The 11,883-nt window shown below is 35.4% G+C and overlaps 1 protein-coding gene across 1 annotated transcript in view; it reads right to left on the bottom strand.

The window, feature by feature from the left end:
- LOC108358178 (ATP-binding cassette sub-family G member 1) overlaps positions 1–11,883 on the bottom strand; it is a 242,942-nt gene that overhangs the window by 8,999 nt on the left and 222,060 nt on the right. The window lies entirely within an intron of this gene.

Raw genomic sequence — 11,883 nt, forward strand, 5'->3', positions numbered from 1 at the left:
TCAGTAATTATTGAAGCTAATTTATTCAAAATTGATGCTTGCAACAATTCGTTACCAAGAAATACGTTTAGGATACAATTTTGAAAAATGGGCGTGGCACCGCCCACTTATGATCACATATATGTATCTCGGTAACCGTTCTACCAATTTGTACCAAACTCGGTGTGGTTATTGTACTTGCCACATAGAAGCAAAACGTTGAAACTTATTGAAATCGAACTAAAATTACGGCCGCTTTTCATATAACAGTAAATTTCAGATATGCTTGAAACTTCAATATTTCGAAATTTAAGGACGCTAATTTACTCAAAATGGATACACCTCGGTTTACCATGTAGCGGTAGCTTTCGGAAAGGTGAAAAACATATATTTAATACTTGCGCCGGGTATTTAATGTTCGGCTCCGCCCGAACTTAGACTTTTTTACTTGTTTTTATTAACATAGCAATTACTGTAGATACTAACGTGGAGGTCAATGAACAAGTTACGTTTGATGTTAGGTATATAACACTGGGGTCCATCTTTAAACAGATGATTTTGTCGCTTACGCCTTTTTGCCGTCAGAAAAAAAGGCTGCAGCACGCAATTGCGGCGGTTAGGCCAAAAGATATATTTAACAAAAAAAAAACATGTTTTTGCATTAACAAAAACTATTTTGATGCCTTTAACTCATTTCTTGTATTCTTGTTATTAAGAAAACAACTCTACATACTTACATTATTGGATAAAATGTTGTTCATCCATGGTGCAAAATGTGTTTGACGTTACCCTCAACCCTGTAAAGGTGCATGTTTTGCCTACTTATCCTTATCGCGGTCACGCATTTCATAATATCGTCATTTTAAGCAACCTTCAGCTTTACAGGGCAACCATCTCCCCTGACAAAGCATCAAAGGGCCGAGGATGACCCTTTTTTGCCTTATTGGATTGCATTATTTTAAGAAACGAACACAGAATTTTCCTCTTCTACTAACTCTTCAGTAAATTTTTAGTGCAGTTATTCCTTTTCATGTAGTTAATACACGTTCTAAATATGAACCAAATCGGACTATAAATACGGGATTTTCAAATATCTCGACTCCTGCGCCTATCGGATTAACTCAATCTTTCGTATTGCATTGTCATTGGGTTCTGAGCCATCTGTGAAGTTTCAAGTCTAGAGAGAAGTTGATCAAAAATTGATTGCAATATTTGCCCCTAACAAACATACATATGTATATACATACATACATACAGAGCAAGACAAGGAGTTTTAGTTCGGATTGAAGTTCCACTCGACGGGGGGTTAGGCTTTCGATGCGTTCTCCTTGCATATATATAAAAAAAACATACAGAGCAAGTGAAATAAAAGCTTGTAAAATAGAGGCACTTCGAAACTTCCACACAAATATGTAACAATTCCCGTCTGCAATGAAAAATTGTTCACGGAGAAAAAGGCTTAACCGACATTGCGGGCACAAAAAATGTAAACAGAGTACAATTAAGCACTTAAGCCAAAATTGCTTTCGCTATAACTTTGTAGCGGTACTTCGTAGGACTTTGAAATCTTGACAGCTGTTGCGTATGGTGGTAGGTAATCGATTTCCATCAAAAGCAGAAATCGAACAGGTTGTCGCTTACGCCCTTTTTGCGGTTAGGGCTCGATATTACAAAAATATGACAAATCCATAATATAAAAATGAAAGGCTTTGTTATTGAGATAAAATTTAAATAACCACATGCACATATAGTGGTGGAAAAAAATAGTAACGCGACATTTTATCAAGTATTGGCTATTTTCCTTGTCTTTATTTAATGTTGATTTTTTTTTAACCATATAAACCCAGTTTTCAAACTTTGTGCGAAAATTATGAATATTCTGCGCAGTTTCATCTCAATTGCAAACTTTTTCATAAGAATTTCTAGGAGAAATTTTTACGTTTTAAGTTGATTTTTAGCAACTTTTCATAGATTTTCTTCCATACAAAGTATGTACATATGTTGGGCAATGTTTTTCTATGGAAGAAAACAAATAATTATTTCAAATCAACGCGATCAAAATGAAATTAGAAAAGTTTTAGATAATAAACTTTGGTGAGCCTAGTCGAGTATGTAGATTAAAACAAAAAATCTTGGCTTAATGTTGAAAACCTCATATTCGGTAGGCGGGAGCTTGCACTTGGCCTTAACTTCATATGTACGAGTATACCAATGATAATAGTGCAGCATTTGACTACTTTTTGTTGGTTTAAGGTTCATAAATTTTTTATAAAAGTATAGCTCGTTATATAACAACAAGCATATAAATCCAAATTTCAAACTTTCTACGAAAATTAGAAAATAACTACAAATTTCAATTGCATCAATAAATTCAAACTTTTTAATCCAAACTAAAAGAATCCGAGAATTTTGAAGTGAAACTTCTTTAGCAAGTAAATTTAGTAAATGGGCAATTTAAAGGAAATTGCACACGGAAATGGTGCAACGGAAGTGGTGCAACGGAAATGGTGCAACGGAAATGATGCAACGGAAATGGTGCAACGGAAATTATTGGGGCTGAAACAAGTGCTTGTTAAGTGTATAGTTAATTTAACAAAAAATTACTAATAAAAGGTTAAAGAATAAAACTTAGAAAAATACCAATACAAGAATGAAAGTAAAGGTGAGTACGTACATAGATAAAGAAAAGGATAAAGGCAAAGGTAAAAATAACAAGTAAGAAAGTCTAAGTTCGGGCGGAGCCGAACATTAAATACCCGGCGCAATTATTAAATATATGTTTTCCACCTTTCCGAAAGCTACCACTACACGATAAGCCGGGGTGTATAAATTTTAAGTAAATTAGCGTCCTTAAATTTCGAAATATTGCAGTTTCAAGCATTTCTGAAATATACCGTTATATGAAAAGCGGTCGTAATTTTAGTCCGATTTCAATAATTTTCAACGCTTTGCTTTTATGTGGCAAGCACAATAACCATACCGAGTTTGGTTCAAATTGCTAGAACGGTTAGCGAGATACATATATGTGATCATAAGTGGGCGGTGCCACGCCCATTTTCCAAAATTGTATCATAAGCGTATTTCTTGGTAAAAAATTGTTGCAACCATCAATTTTGAATAAATTAGCTTTAATATTTACTGATTTATCGAGGATTTCGTATTTTTCTAAATTACCGTTATATGGGATGTGGGCGTGGTTATTGTCCGATTTTAAAAATTTTCGGCCATTTGGTATGTTGTAGCAGGGCCAACAACTGTGCCAAGTTTGGAAGAAATTGGTGCAGCGGTTACCAAGATATACACATGTAACCATAAGTAGGCGTGGCTACGCCCATTTTCCAAAAATTTATAATATTCTTATTTTTCGTCTAAAAATTATTGTAAATATCAATTTTGAGTGAATTATCTTCAGTAGTTACTAAAATATCGCACTTTTCGTATTTCTGAAAATTACCGTTATATGGGAGGTAGGCGTGGTTATTGTCCGATTTCGCCCATTTTCAACACCATCCGTCCTATGCCCAGAAGAAGTCCACGTACCAAGTTTCGTTAAGATATCTCAATTTTTACTCGAGTTATCGTGTGCACAGACGGACGGACGGACGGACAGACAGTCACCGCTTAATCGATTTCTCTTTTCATTCTGATCATTTATGTATACATTTGTCTATATCTATCTCGATTCGTTTTGCCGTTATGTGAACAAAGTTATAATACCCTTGTGCACAATTGCGCTCGGGTATAAAAACAAAACCAAAGATGCGTATAGATAAAGGCAAAAATGAAGACCAAGGTAAATTTAAACACTTTACTTATATACATATATAAGGGCAAAGGTGAAGGGGAATATGTAGATGATAAACATAAAATTAAAAACAAAGATGAGGATGAGGATACCGATAAAAGTAAAGACGAAGATAGGGGAAGAAAGATTAAAATAAAGGTAATTGAATAGGAAAAGATATAGAAAGAGACACAGAAACTCAATCTAGGAACTATTTTGGGATTTTAGAAATTTGCGGATTTCTCGAGACTTATCGCTAAAATAATCCATATTTTTATCGGTTTTGATATCGATATTTTTATCTATTTTGTTATCGATATTTTTATCGATTTGTTATCGATTTTGTACCCGATATTTTTAACTACTTAGTATTTTTTATCGATTTTGTTATCGATTTTGTTATCGAAATTTATCGATACTTAGCGATTTTGTTGTCGATATTTATCGATTTTGTTATCGATATTTATCGACTTTGTTATCGATATTCATCGACTTTGTTATCGATATTTATAGATTTTTTTATCGATATTTATTGATTTTGTTATCGACATTTATCGGGTTTTCTATCGATATTTATCTATTTTGTTATCGATATTTATCTATTTTGTTATCGATATTTATCGATTTTGTTATCGATATTAGTCGATTTTGTTATCGATATTCTAATCGATTTTGTTACGAATGGTATTATCGATGTTGCTGTTGAAATTTGTATCGAATTTGTCATCGACTTTGTTATCTATCTATCGGTTTTGTTATCGATATTTTGTTGGACGTTATTATCGATTTAGTTATCGATAGAGTATAAAGATAAAAATTAATATAATGGAAAAACAGAGTAACATGAATGTTAATAAAACGAACAGGTAGGGATCTAGATCGAAACAAGTAAGAGCAGCGCTATCTTCGGCTATACCGAAGACTTCATACCTTTCGTGAGCATCTGAAAATTTTACTTTAACAGATTACTGCATTTGAATAAATTTATATATTCACAGCAGGCATAGATAGAGGAGATACATATATAAAAAATCATATCTAAACAATCAGAGGTATGGAAGATATACCTTATATAGCGCCAATCTAAGTGATTTTCACTACTGTGTGATCGGTACGTAAACCGGTAACACAATTTAATGGGTTTAGCTTCATACATAAAGGAGATACATATGTATATCGCAAAAACTGGTATCTGAACAATCAGTGGTACAAGAGATTATGATTATACAGCATAGATTTTGACGGTTTCCTCAGTAGACTTTGTATTATTATTTAAAAAATAGCTTACGAAATTTATCGGTTTTAGCTGTCCAAATAAAGGTGTTTTACAGTAAAACCCCATATCTGAACAATCAGTTGTATGGGGGCAATAAACAGGTTATAGTGACCCGATCTTTGTTAATTTTATTGTAAAGTTTCTGTTGATAATGAGTGAAAATAGGGCGAAATTTCATGTTTCGGGCTACATAGATGGAGTAGTTATAACAAAAAATCGCATATCTGAACAATCAGTTGTATGGGAGCTATATGTAAAAGTGACCCGATCTTTGTTATTTTCACTGTATATTCTGGTGTTAATGGGTGGAAGTATTGCAAAATTTCATGTTCCAAGGTGCATAAATGGAGGAGTTATAACGAAAATTCTCATAACTGAACAATCAGTTGTATGGGAGATATATGTTATAGTGACCCAATTTTTGTTATTTTCACTGTAAGTATTCTGTTAGTAATGAGTGAAAACGGTGCGAATTTTGATGTTTCTAGCTGTATAAATGAAGAAGTTATGGCAAAAAATCTCATATCTCGACCCGATCTTACCCCATTTTCACTGAAAGTATTCTTTTGATAATAAGTGACAACAGTGCAAAATTGCATGTGTCTAGCTACATAAATGGAGGAGTTATAACGAAAAATCTTATATCTGAACAATCAGTTGTATGAGAGCTATAGGTTATAGTGACCCGATCTTTGTAATTTTTACTCTAAGTTTTCTGTTGATAATGGGTAGAAGTAATACAAAATTTCATATTCCTAGCTGCATAAATGGAGAAGTTATAACAAAGAATCTCGAATCTGAACAATCGGTTGTATGGAGGCTATAGGTTATAGCGACCCGATCTTCGCCATTTTCACTGTAAGCATGTTTTTGATAATGGATGGAAATATTGCGGAATGCCATGTTCCCAGCTGCATAAATGGAGAAGTTATAACGAAAAATCTCATATCTGAACAATCAGTTGTATGGGAGCTATATGTTATAGTGGTCCGATTCTTCCGGTTCCGACAAATGATTAAACATTTAAAAATACACCCACCTACCAAATTTCATCCGGATATCTCGAAAACTGAGAGACTAGATTGCATACAAACAGACGGACAGACAGACAGACAGACAGACAGACAGACAGACAGACGGACAGACGGACAGACGGACATGGCTAAATCGACTCAGCTCGCCGTTCTGATCATTTAAGTATACATTTTAATGGGTCTATCTCTTCTTATTCTGGTACTTACAAACATCGGACCAAAGTTATAATACCATTTCATGCTCATGAAAGGTATAAAAATATAACCTTAAGCAAAAGCAGATGTGTGTATGTATACATTGGTTATGAGACAAAATAGACAAGTAACGTAAGTTTCACTTGTCTAGTGTGGCCCAGGCGCACTTACTTTTTTTTTTATTTAACTGGCATTGTTAAGTATTTTCTTTTATATAAAAAAAAAACCAAGCATTCTTTATATAAACGAAATTACAACTCACGGAGTTGCCATGAAACAAACAAATTTTTGCAGTTTTACTATACGGGTTGCATTTTTAGACGGGTTGCATTTTTTAGCCAAACCATACCATTTTTTGGAGTGGTTTTCGGTTCGGTTTTGGCCCTTCAAAATAAAAACGGTTTGGTTCGTCGTTCGGTTCGAAGCCCGGAAAAGGCGATGGTTCGTTTCAAAACCGGTTTGCCGCCCTAATAAATAGGCAATCATGTTTTCTTTATACCCCTTTTACGGCTAAACAATACCTCTAAGATATAAACAATCATATATCATTAGAAAGGTATTTTGATGCTAATGTGCATACAATTTCTTCAAATCTCAAATTAGATTAACATACAGCGAAAAAATCAATTCAAATATGGCACCAATACTAATGCCGTACATGTACATGGTTGGGGCGGAAATGCCTCCTAAATGTATGCTTTAACATTGATACTGAATTAACGAAATGTGCAAAGCAGAAGTTTAAGAATCAGATTTATGTAGATTAAGATTCATGCAAGAAAGTTGAGTATGTAGAAGAAGAAAGGGATAACGGCAAAGATTAAAATAAAATAAAAGAAACCTAAAAAGGAAGGAAAATTTAAATGCCTAACCTAATAACAATGGTGGGGGTGAATATGTAAATGAAGAAAAGAATGAAGATATAGAACAGGATAGAGGAAAAGATAAAGATGAAGACGAAGACGAAGGCGAAGATGAAGATGAAGATGAAGATGAAGATGAAGATGAAGATGAAGATGAAGATGAAGATGAAGATGAAAATGAAGATGAAGATGCATATCGTCGCCTGGGTAAAAGATTGTCGTAAGCGTCATACGTACGTGCGTAACATACGACAATCTTTTACCCAGGCGACGATATGCAGATGAAGACGAAGATGAAGATGTAGATGCAGATGCAGACTAACATGAACATAAACATAGACGTAAAAAACGATAGAGACAAAGATAGAGAGGAAGAAAGTGATAAAGATAAAAAAGGAGATGCAACTGAAGAATGTGCGGTGTTATGTTATGTTACATATCTTACGATATTTAATCTTATGTTTTGGTATGTTATGTTATGCTTTGAAATATTATGTTATGTTATTTACTAAGTTAAACTAAGTTAAACCCATCCCCTTAACCCACTCCAACTAATGTTATTTCACCTCAACCTAACTCACATCCTATCCTCCTTTTTTAGAATTTCAACCGCTGGGCGAACACTCGTTTCAATTAACTAATGAATTAAGTGGAATTTGATTTTTTAAGCACATGGAAATTCTCGTAAATGCAGTTCAGAAATAAGTTATTTTCAAACCCCTTTCGATTGATACCCATCTTTTGATAATCCATTTAACTTATTATTTAAATAATTTCAGTTGATTTTTTTCAACAGGTGGCAGCCCTTTTCTGATACCCTAAGAAAACTCTAAATGTTCAATGTAAAGATTTCTTAACGCTCGTTCGTCTGATACCCATGTTTTAAAATTTCATGTAACTTATGTATAATTAAACTAAATACGACTTTCAAAACAGGCGGCAACGCTCTCAAATAGTATTTACGAACTAAAATTTCTTTAAATATTTTTGGTCTGACGTTGTTATAAATACTTAAAGTAACTGATGAATTAAGTTGAAATTTATTTTTTAAACACGTGGAAATCCTGCTAAATATAGTTCTGATATAAACTAACTGGGGCAACCCTAAAACACACCCAAAATATTCTAATTTGTCAAACTAAATATTTCATAAATCTTTTTCAACTGACATCCAGTTTTAATATTTCATATAACTTGGGTAAAAAATATTTTAAATCAACTACTCAAATAGATGGCAACCCTCTTCAAAATACTTCAAAACTACTACCTTCTTAAAGCTCTTTTGTCTGACACCCATATAGTGATACCTTATTCACTTATCAAATTCCTTTAATTCAAACTGAATTACAATTTTTAAACATGTGGTAAATCTCCTACACGTAGTTAAGATATGAAGCCTATTTCGGTTGATACCCAAATTGTAACAATTGATTAAATTTTTTAATTAATTTGAGCTTAATTTTTTAACAGGTGGCAGGTTTCCTAAAAAGTAAAACTTTTTTGAACATCCACATTCTAAGCACTTTAATTTGACACTTTTGATTATTAAATAACTTGAGTTTAATTATTTAACAGCAGACCTGATGACCTGGACAAAAAATCCCTTCCCGTATTATAATAACGGGTGATTTTTTTGAGGTTAGGATTTTCATGCATTAGTATTTGACAGATCACGTGGGATTTCAGACATGGTGTCAAAGAGAAAGATGCTCAGTATGCTTTGACATTTCATCATGAATAGACTTACTAACGAGCAACGCTTGCAAATCATTGAATTTTATTACCAAAATCAGTGTTCGGTTCGAAATGTGTTTCGCAAACCCAATTGCTGCGAACGGCGACGAATCGACATTTCACGGTCTTCAGCAACACTCTCAGAAACAGACGCAATATTCTCTTCTGTACGCACTGTACGCATTCGTGTGGTTGGTTTAATGTCCAATAAAGTAAACTGAGTGCGAAACTTGGTCACAATCGCATTAATTGTTTGCTCACTTGGTCGATTATGTAGACCATAAATCGGACGTAAAGCGAACCGAACACTGATTTTGGTAATAAAATTCAATGATTTGCAAGCGTTGCTCGTTAGTAAGTCTATTCATGATGAAATGTCAAAGCATACTGAGCATCTTTCTCTTTGACACCATGTCTGAAATCCCACGTGATCTGTCAAATACTAATGCATGAAAATCCTAACCTCAAAAAAATCACCCGTTATATATGTAGATAGATATAGATAAGCAGAGTTGCGAAACATTTTAACCAAATACATTGCATATTTTGATTATTTAATATAACAATGATCACCCTTTCGGAATTTTCAATTTTTAAAACCAAAATGGTAACTTTTCAGATGCGTATTGGAAAAGTATACATCGTCAACATTTTGCAGTTCGGCATTATGGAACATTATACTTTATACGGATGCAATGCAATTGACGTTTTGGAAGTCAGCGTATCTGTAAATTTTGCTACAAATGTAGAAAAAACAAGCAGTTTTTACAAGCTTTTATTTAACTTACATTGTATGTGTGTATGTACGTACATACCCAGCCAGCAGAGAAACGTACTTTTTGCCGAAAGTGCAGTTTTCGTACATTTTTCTTATTCGGAAACGTTCAGAAAACGATTTCCATATTTGTTAATTTTTCGTATCCGAAAAATGTCATCATCGTATTTCAAAACAATAATTTTAAAATATTTGTTCAAACTGAGCATTTGAAAACATGTATACGTATTCGTCAGTAGCTGAGTGTGCAGAGAAGTGTGCTGCTATTTGTTAGCTTTCAGGAGGTCCAGGTTCGAATTCCGCCAGAAGCAACACATTAAAATTATTTATTCAAATTGAAATAATTGCTGAATCTTAAAATTGTTTTTTGTTTGGTTTCCAGTAAATATGAAAAAGTTTCTGTGAAGTTCATAATGAAATCGTTTTCAACGAAAAATTGAATCAGACAAATTTCAGGAAAACAGCCGAAAGCGCATCCGTTTTAAGACCATTTTCGATAGTTTTCTGCACATACATTTCGGCTGAACACTTTAGTGGGAGAATTGATCTGAAAAACATCAGGTTTTTATACGAAATTGTTTCCATTTTCGTATACGTTTCCGGATATTTTGCTGGCTGGGTATTTAGGTATGTATGTTTGTTTGGGTCAAATTTGGCAGATAACCTGATAACCAGACAAGTGTGAACAACCTCAGAGTTTTGCAATTTCAAACCCAGCTCAGAACCCGATGACAATGCAATATGAAAGATGAACTAAACCGCTAGGTGGCATAGGAGTCGAGATTTTTGAAACCCTCGTATTTATAGTCCGATTTGGTTCATATTTAAAATGTTAACATGGAAGGAAATAACTAAACAAACGTGCTGTAGGTAGCGCGGGGGTCGATATATTTCGAAAACCTGAATCTATAGCCAGATTTAGTTTGTATTTGAAACATATATCTTCTTCTTCTTCTTTTTTTGGCGCTGTAACCGCCTAAGCGATTTTGGCCGAGTTCAGCAAAGCACGCCAACCATTTCTCCTATGTGCCAACTGACGCCAATTGGAAATGCCAAGTGAAGCCAAGACCTTCTCCACCTGATCTTTCCAGCGCAGTGGGGGCCTCCCTCTTCTTCTGCTACCACCAGCGGGGTCCGAGTGGAATACTTTCAGAGCTGGAGCGTCGGTGTCCATTCGAACGACATGGCCAAGCCAGCGTAGCCGCTGTATTTTAATTCGCTGCACTATGTCCGTGCCGTTGTAAAGCTCATATAGCTCATCGTTCGATCGTCTTCGGTACTCGCCGTCGCCAACGCGTAAAGGCCCGTAAATCTTCCGCAAAATCTTTCTCCCAAACACTCCAAAAGCCGCCTCATCGGGTGTTGTCGTTGTCCATGCTTCTGCGCCATATACCAACACGGGCATGATGAGTGACTTATAGAGCGTGGTTTTCGTACGTCGAAAGAGGATCTTACTCCTGGATTGCCTACACAGTCCAAAGTAGCACTTGTTGGCAAGAGCGATTCTGCGTTGGATTTCAATGCTGACATTATTTTCGGTGTTAATGCGAGACATATTTGCCGCAATAAGAAGAGAGAGGGTGAAATACGTGAGTGCGAAGAGCTTGAGATGCTGGCCAACAGGAAGAATGCCCTAAAATTTTACCAGAGAGTTAGGCGACTTACGGAAGGTTTCATGACCGGGGCGTACTCCTATAAGAACAATAATGGCGACCTAGTAACTGATGACCAGAGCGTACTTAAATTATGGAGGGAACGCTTTTCTGCTCTACTAAATGGTAGCAGCACAGAAAGTTGTGGAGAAGAAGAACCCGAGCCCGCAGTCGATGACGACGGAGTCGACGTTCCACCGGCTGACTATGACGAGGTACGTATAGCAATAACGCGGCTGAAAAACAACAAAGCCGCTGGAGCTGACAGCCTGCCAGCTGAGCTATTCANAACAAAGCCGCTGGAGCTGACAGCCTGCCAGCTGAGCTATTCAAGTACGGCGGCGAGGAGTTGATAAGGTGCATGCATCAATTCTTGTGCAGAATATGGTCGGATTTACGCATGCCCGCTCTGCCCAATCTAAGTGTGCTCTGCCCAATCCACAAGAAAGGTGACCCCGCCATTCGCGCCAACTACCGCGGGATCAGCCTTCTAAGCATAGGTTACAAGGTCTTATCGAGCGTATTGTGTGAAAGACCGAAGCCCACCGTCAATGAACTGATTGAGCCTTATCAGTGTGGCTTTAAATCTGA

This window comes from Rhagoletis zephyria, unplaced genomic scaffold (genome assembly GCF_001687245.7).
Source record: "Rhagoletis zephyria isolate East Lansing unplaced genomic scaffold, Rhagoletis_zephyria_1.1 Rzeph_scaffold_00220, whole genome shotgun sequence".
Classification (NCBI taxonomy): domain Eukaryota; kingdom Metazoa; phylum Arthropoda; class Insecta; order Diptera; family Tephritidae; genus Rhagoletis; species Rhagoletis zephyria.